This window comes from Microtus pennsylvanicus, chromosome 18 (genome assembly GCF_037038515.1).
Source record: "Microtus pennsylvanicus isolate mMicPen1 chromosome 18, mMicPen1.hap1, whole genome shotgun sequence".
NCBI lineage: Eukaryota > Metazoa > Chordata > Mammalia > Rodentia > Cricetidae > Microtus > Microtus pennsylvanicus.
The window spans coordinates 1,853,932-1,866,920 of record NC_134596.1 but is presented as its reverse complement, the minus strand read 5'-3'; the positions used below and the strand labels follow the sequence as shown (position 1 = coordinate 1,866,920).

At 47.9% G+C, this 12,989-nt stretch overlaps 1 non-coding gene across 1 annotated transcript; it reads right to left on the bottom strand.

The window, feature by feature from the left end:
- Positions 1-7,078: 7,078 nt before the first annotated feature.
- Positions 7,079-7,151, bottom strand: Trnak-cuu (transfer RNA lysine (anticodon CUU)). Its single transcript has one exon. It is a non-coding gene; the product is annotated as a tRNA-Lys (tRNA).
- Between the last annotated feature and the right edge of the window lie 5,838 nt (positions 7,152-12,989).

The following is a 12,989-nucleotide window of genomic DNA, read 5'->3' as shown; positions in this document are numbered from 1 at the left end:
CTCCCTTTCTCTCCTTCACCTCCTTTCCCAGCTGGGGTGTCCTCTAAGTCTGCCATGGACTCTTAGGTATGGTTTCTCCTGAGGGAGGAAATGAGGTGAGAAGCCTTGTCTTGTGTTCCTAAAGTCCTGGGAAAGAGATAAAGGGACCCAACTCTTCCCCACACATGTGCCTGTGAAAGAGATGGCCCTGGGCTTAATCTCCATGGAAGAGATGACCCTGGGCTTAACCTCCATGGAAGAGATGGCCCTGGGTTTAACCTCCATGGAAGAGGTGACCCTGGGTTTAACCTCCATGGAAGAGATGGCCCTGGGCTTAATCTCCATGGAAGAGGTGACCCCCCTCTCCCCACTCCTTCCCCTCCCTCTCCAGTCCAAAGAGCAGTCAGGGTTCCCTGTCCTGTGGAAAGTCCAAGGTCCTCTCCCCTCCATCCAGGTCTAGGAAGGTGAGCATCCAAACAGGCTAGGTTCCCACAAAGCCAGTTCATGCAGTAGGATCAAAACCCAGTGCCATTGTCCTTGGCTTCTCATCAGCCCTCATTGTTCTCCATGTTCAGAGAGTCCGGTTTTATACCATGCTTTTTCAGTACCAAGACCAGGGCAGTTTTGTGTCCCCACCCTGACCTTTGTAGTGCCCGGAGGTGTTTTGAGCTATCTAAACTACAGTGGTGGTGGGTGTTCCTACTAGCACCTAGTGGTCTGACGCCAGGGCCAGTGCTCGACACCCCGCCATGCACAGGAAAGCCTGACCTCCCATGTCTCAAATAACCAGGTCTCCATAAGCACAGGCAGCTGAGAAGCGGTCTACTCTGCCGAAAGCACGGCCTATCTTCTCATCCTCCAGCATCTGCCTCAAGTTCCCACAACATGACCCCCTCTCCCACCAGCTACTGGTGCAGGAAATCTACTTATCTGCCTCAAAAGAACCCTGGTGGCCAGTTCCTGGCCTGTTTCTCTATCTGACCATATCTCCTGAGTCATGAGGCCCAGCCCTGACCCCATGATGTAGGACAATGGTCACTTGATGGAACAAAACATAATCAGGGTGTAGAGCAGGATTCCACAGACGTAGGGCGGCCCAGGGACGCCAGTATGATGATAAAGATTACCAAGGATCCTGAGATTAGAGTGCTCTGTGGGCAGCAGGCAGTGGCCCTGCACGGAGAGGGCAACAGGACATCAGGACACTGTACCCATCCGCTCAACCCTTCACCCACCGTCTGAGTCAGAGTTTCTTTAGCTCTGATAAAACACCATGACAAAAAGCAACTTGGAGAAAGAAGGGTCTATCGTGAAGGGAAGTCAGGACAGGAACTCAAGCAGAAACCTGGCTGGAGTCAGAAACTGCAGCACAGGCCACGAAGAATGCTGCTTGCTGGTCAGCTCTTTGTTATCTGCTCAGCTTGATTTCCTGTATAACCCAGGACCACCTGCGACCCCGGGGTAGCACCACCCACAGTGCACGGGGACCTCTCATATCAATAATTAATCAAGAAAATGTCCCACACGTTTGTCTTTAGGCCAATTTTATGGAGGCATTGTTCTCAGTTAAGACGCCCTTTTCCCAAATACGTCTAGGTTTGTGTAAGTTGACAAAAACCAACAGCACACTCAGCTGTGTATGGCTTCCTCAAAGACTCATCAGTATCCACTATGTGCAAAGCACTATTCGGGTACCAGGGATTCAGCGAGTAAAGCCAAGCAGGCCTGATGACCTGAGCTCCATGCCTAGAACCATGTAGAGGAGGAAAGAGAAGGCTACAGAGTTGGTCTGCAGCCTTGCAGGTGTGCTGCAGCGAACGGCAGCCCTCTATACGTACATGCCATGCACACACACGATGAAACATCCAGTGGGATGACATGATTCTTGATATTGTCAACTTGACTGACACAGCATCACCAATGAGACACAGCTGTGGACATTTCCAGACAATTGTGGCTGAGGAAGGAGGAGACATCCTGAGACTGAGGTCCTGGCCTGAATCAAAAGTAAGTCGAGCATCAAGATTAGCGTCTCTGCGTCCTGACTGTAGGCACGGTGTGACCAGCTGCCACTCCTGACACCGGCATTTCCGTCACCCCAGGTACCAAGACTATCCATCCATCATCATGCTGACTTCTGTCACAGCTGTGACAATGGGCAAAGGTGGCCGGCAGACACGCTAGTTCCCGAGGATGAGGAGGAGATGGTGCTGATGGCACAGGGTCGCTAACACACTGAAGACTATCACAAAGTACCGGTCACATGCCAGACCTTAGAGACTTGTGGAGTCTCATACGCATGCCACGCCGAAGCAGCTCACAGCTCTCTCTGGGCCGTGCAGGCAGGCTGGCCGCCTTTGGGGTAGTTTTCTACAGTGTTTTGATTATCACAACACTCCATTGTAGATGGACTTGTCTTTCAACGGCACCTTGGAAAACTGAGTTTGGAAATGGTGGAATTCTTGCTGCTGGTTCGCATTAGTAGCAGGGGTAGAATTGGATCTGAGTCCTTTGATTCTAGAACATTGTGTATGTGTGTGCTCATGATTCTAGAACATTGTGTATGTGTGTGTGTGTGTGTGTGTGTGCTCATGTGTGCAAGTGCATATGAGTGTAGGTAACGTGTACATGTGCATGTGTGTGTTCATGCACATGAAGGTCAGAGGTTAACCTCAAATTTCATTCCTAAGGTGTTACCCAAATGTGGGTTTTAAAAAGTTTCCATTTAGTTACTGCCTGTGTGTGGAGATCAGAGGACCACTGGAGAGCGCCGTCCTCTTCTTGAACTACTGAAGGTCTCTGAGATGGAACTCGGGTTGTCAGGCTTGGAGGCAAACACTTCCCCCTGCTGAGCCATCTTACTGGGTCACTTGTTTTCCTTTTAGTTGTGTGTGTTGTTTTGTTTTGTTGGGTTTTTTGTTTGTTTGTTTTTTGAGACAGGATTCCACTGTATATCTCTGCCTAGCCTAGAACTCTCTTTGTAGACCAGGCTGGCCCCCAACCCTGCTTTTACCTCCCATATGTACAATATCCACCCCCTCTGCCTCCCAAATGTCACAATATCTGACCCCATCTCAGTTTTCAAGACAAGCTTTCCCAGGGGCCTGGAGCTCCCAAAGTGGGCTCGGCTGGCTCGGCTGTGAGCTCCAGGGATCTCGCTGTCTCTGGCCGGCCCACCACCACAGCTGAGCTTTGCACCCGGGCTCTGGACCCTGAACTCAGGTCCTCTCGCTCACACAGCCGGCACTTTACAGAGTCCCCACTGCCCTTCCCTTGGTTCTCTCCCTAATCATGTCAACTGCTCTCCTTCCAGCAAGCGTCTGAGCTGTGTGCCTGCAGGGGAGAAAGCGGTACTTTCCTCACTTGCAAAGTTGCCCCAAGTTCCTGATTTTAAAACCACAAGAAATATCTATTTCTGCAGTGTCTGGACTCTCCCTTACCTCCCACTATGGGAGGGGCCGTATGAACACATGGAGGGCGAAGCCTGTAGGGTCAGGGTGTCCATCAGCAGCGGAGCCTTAGGTCAGGTCCTCAACTCCCTGGGGCTGGGTTTTCTCACTTGTGAGAGAGAGGTACTAAATCACTCTCTGTGCCAGGAAGCCGAGACGGTCACACAGACCAGGACAGCCTGGCACGCAGAAAGTAAATGCTGGTCAGTCTTGTCTCTGGTGGAATTTGCTCTGACTGCAGGACCGGAGACTCTTGATGATTAATAGAGTAGGCAGATTTGGACAGGTCCTTAGAGGATGAGGAGGGTGTCACTGACCGGCTCAAGCATAGCAAATGTGGCTCCGGCCTGGATAAACTGTTAGGTTGCATTCCTAAAGCTAATCACCAAGGTCTATCCCCAAGGTCCAGCTATCAAAGAGTTAAAGTCTAGCAATCAAAAGCCCCCTTTGGCCACCATAATTAACAAGCCCAATCAAAATTAAACACCTCACCCTCACGTGGGGTTTCCCTTTCCTGTTGTAATAGAAGCAGCGGGGCTGCGTCCCCAACACCCCAGCCACCTGCTCGGTTAGCTTATGCCCCGAAATAATTACACAGACACTGTATTCATTTAAACACCGCTTGGCTCATTTCTACCTAGCCTCTTCTAGGCTAACTCTCGCACCTGGACTAGCCCATTTCTTATCATCTGTATAGCACCGGTCTTACCGGTAAGATTCTAGCCTAAGTCCATCCTGGGTCGGAGCTTCATAGCGTGCATCTTCCCTGGAGCAGGGAGCATGGCGTCTATCTGAGGCGTCTGCTCCAGAGAGGAGAGCTGTCGAGTCTGACCTCACTTCCTCTTCCTCCCAGCGTTTTGTTCTGTTTACTCCTCCCACCTATCTCCTAACCAATGAGAGCCAAGCAGTTTCTTTTTATTTAACCAATGACCTTCCTCCATCACTTTCCCTTTATAACTACCATTTGCCCAGAGGTAACATCCGTCTGCTCTCTATCCCTTGTTCCTTTCCCTTCTCCTTCACCCTTTCTCTCCTGTCTTTGTCTCTTATTCCCTGCCCCCTGTCCCTTTGGGGCAAATAAATCTCCTGTGTGTTGAGAACTTGGTCTTGGTGTCCTGTGCTAACACTGGTCCTGTCGTGTCACCAGAGGCTGTGAGTGGGCAGAGCCTCCCGACATGGATACCGCCTAGAAAGTCTGGAGAGCATGGTGGTTGCACTCATGAGGCCGTTGGATGGTGACATCCTGTAGAAGGAAGGACAGCTGGGTCTCCGGGTTCTGCACAGGACACTGTAGCTGCCCATTTACTCCCAGGACAGACTGGGGAGGCTCATGCTCTCCTCTGAGACACTAGGAGGGAGCCATGATGGATCCAGCAGTACTTGGGTTCAGGCCTGGAGAAACAGGCACATTCCGATCACACACCGGTGCCAGTGACGGCACTCAGCACGGCATCAAAGACGCCAGGCTGGGTCCGCGGTGACACATAGTCTGGCCCATCTGTAGAGACGGGGCAGGAGATGACAGTTATACTTCTGAGCCCTCTGGGATGGCATCCCATCCTCCAGACACAAGGTACCACTATGGACAATGAGCCCACCCCAGGTGACAACTGAAACACTAATGGGTGCTTCCATTCTGAGTGCTTGTACCGACTGTGGAGTAAACACTGGTCGCCTTATACACCGCAGCCAAAGGCATACAGCAAAGCAGAAAAACTCATCCCACCAACTGTGAGAAAGGAACCATGCTAAGCTCTGAACATATTTCACAAAACGCATGCCATTTGGTCCCAGAAATGATCCATCTTACAGATGCAAATCTCAGAGGTGAGGAAGAGGATTCAAGTTCTGTATTCACACAACAGTAGCCAGCAGCCAGGGCAGCCCCTACAGTCTAGGGGCACAGTCTTGGTTCCAGTCTGAAACCCACATGGAGGTCAGAGGTTATCTGTCCTCCTATGAATTAGTATCCTCCAGATGGTACCACAGCCTTCATCTTAGGAAACAGGAGGGCCACTGAGCAGGTCCTAACTAAAATGAGAAAATCATTTGAGATGTCTGATTATGGTTTCAATAGAAATGAATGTAAAACAGCCCTGGTGTTGAGAGAGTCTGAGTGGGTGTTGATGAGTTCCTCGTAGTCATTGCTGCTGTGCTTGGGATCACATGGCCTCTTGCATGCTGGCAGGCACTCCACCACCGAGCTATACTCCAGCCCCTCACCGGGGCAGTCTATTCTGGGACTCTGTCACTGACCTGTATCCCACACCAAGATTAAAATTTCAATCCAGCTCGCTGCTGAAGGGAGTATAGTCTGTGTATTGGAGCAAGAATAAAAAGTGAAGGCAACATTCCTAAATTAAGAAGAAAAGAACAAAGTCAGCAAACAGATATGAAGGTTTTAGAAAGTTAATAACTAAATATTAATCTAAACATGATTGGGGATAAAGAGATGGGTCAGTGGCTAAGAGCACTTGTTGTTCTCATAAGGGAGTTTGGTTTCTAGCACCCACATCGGGCAGTGCATAACTGCTCATAATTGTAATTACATCTCCAGGAGAGCTAACACCGTCTTTGGCCTCTGTTGGCACACACACACACACACACACACACATATGTGTGTGTGTAACATATATACTATATATATTATATATAGTATTATTACATATATGCTATATATGTAATATAGTAACATGAATATACACATAAGTAAAAGCAAATAAAAAGGCAAAATTATGATTTGAAGATAAAAGATTGATTGTAACCTGCTCCTCTTTGTGTGTGTGTTTATGAATTGTGTGGTGTGGTGGATTTATACACATATGCATGAAGGTATGGACACATGCATGACTTCCATGTGCAGATCAGAGGTCAACATCACATGCATTCCTCAACCACTCTTGAGTCATCTTTTATTTTTTACTGAAAAAGTTGTTTTCATACGATATATTCTGATCATGATTGTCTGCCTTTCCACAGATCCTCCCCACCACCTTACACACCCAACTCCTTGCCCTTTCTTTTTCTCTCTCTCTTTAAAAAGCAAACAAAGAAACAAAGCAAGCAAACAAACGAAAGGGACCAAGTGTCTTTCTGACCTAGAGTTCGTCTGTTCTGGCCAGGCTGGCGAGCCAGTGAGCCCCAGCTACCTATCAATCTGTCCCTACCTCCCTAGTCCTAGGATTCTAGGCACACACCACCACACCCAGCATTTGTGCAACTGTCAGGGATCCCAATCCAGAACCTCATGCTTGTTCGAGGACAGCACTTTCCCAGCCCCACATGCCTCTCTTAAAAACAAACAAACAAAGTCGGGTGATGGTGGTGCATGCCTTTAATTTCAACACTTGGGAGGCAGAGGCAGGCGGATCTCTGTGAGTTCGAGACCAGCCTGGTCTACAAGAGCTAGTTCCAGGACAGGCTCCAAAGCCACAGAGAAACCCTGTCTCAAAAAACAAACAAACAAACAAACAAGCAAGCAACAACAAGCCTCAATAAAGTCACACTAGCCATGAAGAGGTTAAAGCTAATGGGCCAAGCAGTGTTTAAATGAATACAGTTTCTGTGTAATTATTCTGGGGCTAAGCTAGCCATGTGGGAGCCGGGCAGGTCAAAAAGCAGGTCTGCCTGCAGCTCCTTTCTACAAATTGTGCCCAACGTGGGGCTCGAACCCACGACCCTGAGATTAAGAGTCTCATGCTCTACCGACTGAGCTAGCCGGGCTCCCTACCCAGAACTTTTCTTAGCTCTCTCAGGTCCAATGTTCGGATATTCAGGCCTCCACATTGAAATTTCTTTTTCACTGCCAGCCCCAAATAACAAGGAGACTTATTATTACTTACGAAAGCTCAGCCTTGGCTTAGGCTTGTTCCTAACTCGTTCTTATAACTTCACCCATCTTTTTAAATCTCGATTCTGTCACGTGGCTTGTTACCTCATCTCTCTGTACCTGCTCACCCTGCTTCTTTCTCCACCTGCCTGGCGACTTTGCCTTTCTTCTTCCTAGAGTTCTTTCTGCCTAGAAGTCCCGCTTATACCTCCGTCTAACTATTAGCTGTTCATTTTTTTTATTACACTAATCACAGTAATGCATGTTTATATAGTGTACAAATATCCTACGACATACCACAGCTAGATAGTGAAAATTTTATCTGGGGGGGTAGGTAAAGCAGACAGCATTGTCTGTCTCTGTAAAGTGACACAAAGTCCTAGCTAATCCAACAGCTTCCCAGTCACAGGAAACCCAGGCTCCTCTACACCGTTACTCTGTGACGGTCTTGTCTCTCCCCTTCTGATCCAAGACGGCAGCTGGCTCCACCAATGTGTCCATGCAGAGAGCAAGAAGTGGGAGGTCTGAGGAAGATTCCCGTTAGTGAAGGATGCCTTCTGAGAGTGACTCGCGCTTCTGCCTGTATCTCACGGGGCCACCCTTAACTGGAGGGAAACATGGTGGATGTGGGTTATGAAACCTCTTTTCTGTGAACTCTCATCTATATGAGGAAAAGGGGAAAATCCAGCAAATCTTTCATTGCACTTTTCTTTCTGATGCCAGGGATGGAATCCAGGGTCTTACACACCTAGAAAAGTGCTCTACTATGCACTTATTGTAGAGACAGGATTTGTATCGTAGTCTAGGCTAGCCTCAAACTTGCAATCCTCTTGTTTCTAATTCCTGAATGCTGGGATCATAGCTATGTGTCACCACCCCGGCTATCTCTGTAGCTTCTTAGCAAAAGAGAAAAACAACAACAACAAAAAAAACCCACAGTTCTTCTCAGGGCAAAAGACTTCCCTGTACAGCCAGAACAGATGCTCATAAACACCTGTGCCTCCCTCGTTATCACTTCTGACAACATAGGGAATGTTAACCTGGGATCCCTGGTGAGCAGAACACTCTTGCTTAAACCCTATCGTATCTTACCACCAGGGGGAGACAGGGCACTTGAAACAAATCAACTTGGATTATAGTCTATATTCTCTAGGGGAAAGGAAAGCTGGATGAAAAATAAAATGAAGCCAAGAATCCCCAATAAGCTTCCGGAGAAGATGAGAGTGGAATGGGAGGGTAATAGCAATGTTGGAGAGATTGCTCAGCAGTTGAGGGGGTTGCTGCTCTTGTAGAACATCCGAATATGGTTCCCAGTACTAACATGGTGACTCACAACTACCTGCAACTCCAGCTCCAGATCTTATGTTTTCCTTCCAGCCTCCTTCAGCACTGCACTCACATGAACACGCACACGTGCACACTTGTGCATGCACACACACATTTACAATAATAATAAATCTTTAGAAATAATGTCAACAACAGTGATAGCATTAAACATTAAGACTGGGGAGAGGCTCAGCCCATGAAGTGTTTGTTATTCCAGGATGAGGACCAGAGATTCCCAGAACTGATGTAAAATAAAGCTGGAGCCGGATGGAACTTTACCCCGTAAGCCACAGTCTGTGGCAACATACAAATTACCATAAATGGGTTAAATTTAAATGTAAGAGTTAGCCAGTAAGAATCTAGAGCTAATGAACCAAGCAGTGATTTTATTAATACAGTTTCTGTGTGGTTATTTAGGGAGTTTGGGTGGCCGGGAAATGAACCAGCGGCCTCCATACAACACCTACATTTATGGCTTGTGTGTGCATACAGGTGAGTTACATAGGGAGGTCAGAGGACAATTATGGCAGGTGTCTGTGTGCACAGGGGCCACATTGCACAGGGGTCAGAGGACAACTTGTGGGAATTGGTTCTTTCCTTGAACTCAGGTTGTGATTCTTGATGGCAAAGCCCCTTTATTTGATGACCCATCTCACCTGCCAGCCACACTGACAAGATGTGCTAACACAACCTTCTGTATTCATGGACCATAAGGAGGATGAGGTAGTTATTCAACTTAGGCACCCCAATCTCCACAAAGAAGCTGGCCAGTTCTTAATGTCCACTGCAGACCGCGTCTTACAGTGTCCCCACATCTGTGTTTATATTATAATGCATCTGGCACTGATAGCGGATACTGGAAGGTAGGAATCAACGTACATGCCCACTGGGCAAGAAAGTAGGCTGATACTGGCCCCAGAACTCTAACCCACCTCTACCTGGGTAATGGACTCCTCTGGTATGCAAACTCAGCCTTCCTCATCTGTGCCCTTTCCTTTTTTGATACTGAAGATGACTTCTTCACTGGGAATGGCAGGTGCTGTGACTTAGAAGGATGGTAGATTTTTTAAAAATTATTTTTTACCAATAGATGAAGAGAGAGCTCAATGAACACTTAGTTGTTGGGTGGCTGTTACTTCTCTGAACTATTCGCTGGCGAGTGAGGATGAGAAGAGAATCTTCTGGAACGCAGCTCCGTGCCAGGAAACTCTGGGGTCTTCCTAGTGGCCATGCCTCTTCCCCAGGCTGACACGTGCTTTTCAGTGAGACAGCTGCCCAAGTAACTGAAGCCCCTTAAGTAACCACAGAAAACCCACATTTACCAAGCTGCATGGGAATGGAAAAATTCTCTTTGTCTGTGGTTAGTTGCCTTCTTCAGTTGGGGTGTAAAACACCGACTCTACAGGAAGTCACTAGATGAAGAACCCAAGAGGTAGCAAGCACAATGCTTGTCATGAAAAGATAAGATGGGGCATCTGACTCCTACGGTCCACTGGGAGCCCAGGACCTGCTGCCTCCAGTGTCTGTCTCTAGTTCTGGAGATTTGAACCTGGGAAAGGACCTGCTTACCCCACACGACCCATCCTACCCCTGTGCTCCCAGTCTCTGGGGCTCCTGGAAGAATTTCACATCGGCAGACATGTCTTCATTGGTTTCTACTCTTGCTATCTCTTGCTAGAAGATTTGATTTCCACAAGAGCTGGAAGCTGGGTGGGCGACTAGAGGTTGCAAGGAGAGCTGCTGGGCAGAGGATGCAGTCTGGATGATAGGGCGTGACCACGGATCTGCAGACACTGGACAGTCCTGGGAAGTCATGTGACCACTGACCCAACATCAAACGCTCAGGATCCAAGTGAAGGCCACTGTGCAGACTTGGCAGAGCAGGCTCAGGAGAGTCCTTCTCTTGTCGCCAGAGTCTAACTCGGTTATTGCCAAGGAGAGGATGCAGGTGATGTTCGCTGGCTCTGGGTGGGGGTCTGATGACGGATAAGGCTCATCAAGACCAGGCACCTGCCCGGCACATGGCAAATATGCATCAAGACTTCATTTAAATTTCACACAACCATTTTAGTCAGAGACAATAACTTTTAGTATTGAGGCTCGATGCTATATGCTATTCCTTTTTTTTTTTTTTTTTTTGGTTTTTCAAGACAGGGTTTCTCTGTAGCTTTGGAGCCTGTCCTGGAACTAGCTCTTGTAGACCAGGCTGGCCTCGAACTCACAGAGATCCGCCTGCCTCTGCCTCCGAGTGCTGGGATTATAGGCGTGCGCCACCACCGCCCGGCTCGATGCTATTCCTTAATTTGCCCTATGGTCACTGAGTAGAAGAGCAGGCAAGGATCAGTCTCAAAGGACACACTCTTCCCATTGCCTTCTTGATTTAGAAGCTCATGAGAGCAATAGCCACTTCTGGTTCCTATTCCCTTTTTAGGCTAATTCTGTGTCCATCCATGGCATGCCACACAGCCCATTTTTTTTTTCCTGACATATCACTTAAATTCACAGACCCAATCTCTTGTGTGCACCAGGTCCTCCATTGACAGACCACTTCATGCCGGTCCATAGGGAGTGGCCCCTACACAGAATGCGGACATCGACACCAATAATCTTCAGTATCCTTGGATCACCAATAAACTAGTTTTACCTTCCAGTCACTGAGGTATCTTAGGCTCCTAAATGTCACTACCTTGAAAGTCAACAGATATTTCCCAGAGAATCTAATTTACTGCTTTCCTGAGACTCGATCCCAAACACGGCTCCAATAGCATGCCCCAATATGGAAGCAGCACCACTTTAGTCACCTGTCAATCACACACACCATGCCCACGGGGTCAGAGGACAGCACTGGCCCATGCCCATATACGTGTCCTAAGGCTACAATTAGGACTAATAATCCTTTTTTTTTTTCTTTTTTAAGATCTTGTCTTTTGAGCTCCAGCGCCCTGCAGGACTGGAGAGCCCTGGTACCTGCACAAAGCACCACACCCAGCTCTGCTGACTGGAGCCCATGTGCTTCCGTCCTGGCTTTGTTCTCTCCCTCTGTGGGAAACAGAAAAGAAGCATAAAGAAAAAACCGAGACTGGTTGTCTTCTCAGTTCTAGCCCAAACTGTGAATAAACTAGTTTGCCCATTTTGATCTTCTTTATGCCATTTTTCTCCCGTGGGCCAATGTTTGTCCACAGAAGTCCAATCAGTGGACCAATGACTTAATGGACTCACTGGAGTATAAACCCTAGCGTGGGTGATGACTGGGCTCACTGGAGTATAAACCCTCTAGCGTGGGTGATGACTGGGCTCACTGCAGTATAAATCCTACCATGGGTGTTGACTGGGCTCACTGGAGTATAAACCCTCTAGCGTGGGTGATGACTGGGCTCACTGCAGTATAAATCCTACCATGGGTGTTGACTGGGCTCACTGGAGTATAAACCCTCTAGCGTGGGTGATGACTGGGCTCACTGCAGTATAAATCCTACCATGGGTGATGACTGGGCTCACTGGAGTATAAACCCTAGTGTGGGTGTTGACTGGGCTCACTGCAGTATAAATCCTACCATGGGTGATGACTGGGCTCACTGGAGTATAAACCCTCTAGCGTGGGTGATGACTGGGCTCACTGCAGTATAAATCCTACCATGGGTGATGACTGGGCTCACTGGAATATAAATCCTAGCGTGGGTGATGACTGGGCTCACTGGAATATAAACCCTACCATGGGTGTTGACTGGGCTCACTGGAATATAAATCCTAGCGTGGGTGTTGACTGGGCTCACTGGAGTATAAATCCTACCATGGGTGTTGACTGGGCTCACTGGAGCATAAACCCTACCATGGGTGTTGACTGGGCTCACTGGAGTATAAATCCTACCATGGGTGTTGACTGGGCTCACTGGAGCATAAACCCTACCATGGGTGTTGACTGGGCTCACTGGAGTATAAACCCTACCATGGGTGTTGACTGGGCTCGCTGGAGTATAAACCCTAGCGTGGGTGTTGACTGGGCTCACTGGAGTATAAATCCTACCGTGGGTGATGACTGGGCTCACTGGACAATGTGTAGGCAGCTGTATGATCAGAGACTCTCTCATGCCCAGTGGTAATTATTACTTTAGAACCTTGAGGAGAGGCTGTTACAAATCTTACGTTTCAGTAACTTCCTAAGACTTGTAAGATGTTTCTGGCATCTTTTAATTTTTTGTTATTTTGAATTACATGTGTTGGTATGGGTACAACACAGGGGAATGATTGCTACAATTTCCCACAAAATTTTAAAATAGTTTGGTAACTGTATGACTTAAATCATTAACTACAGAGACTTAGTTCAAATCATCATTTGAGACTTCTTTCTGTGACAAAATAGTCCTTTAAAAGACTAACACAGGGCCAGGGAGATGGCTGTTAGTAAT